Below are 1,022 nucleotides of genomic sequence, written 5' to 3'. Positions count from 1 at the left end.
TTCCTCTTACGTTGAAGGTTCCTCGGTCTTGCAAGAGACTCGGGTCCAGGTTGATATCCTCGGCTTTTATCGTGTTCAGAATGTTATATAGCTGTTCATACTGGCTCGTGAAATTACTGGCGGATATCTGTGGCTCTCGCTTGAAGGTTCGCACGGCGAGAGAACCTATCTGTCTTATGAGGGAGGTCATTACGGGGGAAAAAGGGAAAAAGAGGTACAAAATCCCTTCAAGAAAATCCCGAGACAATAACAAACTACAGCGTTTGATGATGTCGCAAAAAACAAAATTATTTGGAAAGGTTAATTTACAATAATAGGTGTTTTGAAATTGATAGTTTGATGACGCACATTTTTCCCCATATTTGGTCAAGGAGAAAAAAATGGATTTTGTAGTCAATTCTAGTTTAATTATCTTTTTAGAATATTCGAACGTCAAATCAGCTGTTCCCGATAAGGATTGCCATAATGGGGCGAATTTTATTGTATTTGATTTAGCTAGGCTTAATTTGCATCCTTTGAGAAAAAGTGTTTATAGAACTTTTATTTGAAAATTATATATTTTTTTCATAACGTAGGAAAACGTTAAGTTATATTACAATAAACGAATAGTTAAAATCACAGTGAAATTTCTTCTTGAAAAGTAATCTTGACGTTTGCCCATTTAATTTTACACAAAGTCGTAACCAAAGGAAATAGTTATTAATATATGTGTGTAATTACGGTAACCACAAAAGGCCTCCCAAATAATGATTTAATGCTGTGAAAATATATAACCGTGCTGGCAGGCTACGTGACAGTTCGAGTGTAGCTCCTGACCTTAGGATATATTAAAACACGTTTCAGTGCAACAAGAGATGTTCTGCTTTTACACTTTGCTTTTAGAAATTGGATATCAAAAAAAGAGAAATGTGTTATTTCATGACGCATACTTTGTGCATAACACCTTTTCTTCTGAACCCTGAGGCAGTGTGCATATATTGCTTGCATTTGCACATTTCCCGATATTGATCTACCCCCCCCCC

Source organism: Penaeus monodon, chromosome 24 (assembly GCF_015228065.2).
Source record: "Penaeus monodon isolate SGIC_2016 chromosome 24, NSTDA_Pmon_1, whole genome shotgun sequence".
Classification (NCBI taxonomy): domain Eukaryota; kingdom Metazoa; phylum Arthropoda; class Malacostraca; order Decapoda; family Penaeidae; genus Penaeus; species Penaeus monodon.
Note: the sequence above shows the minus strand (reverse complement) of the source record.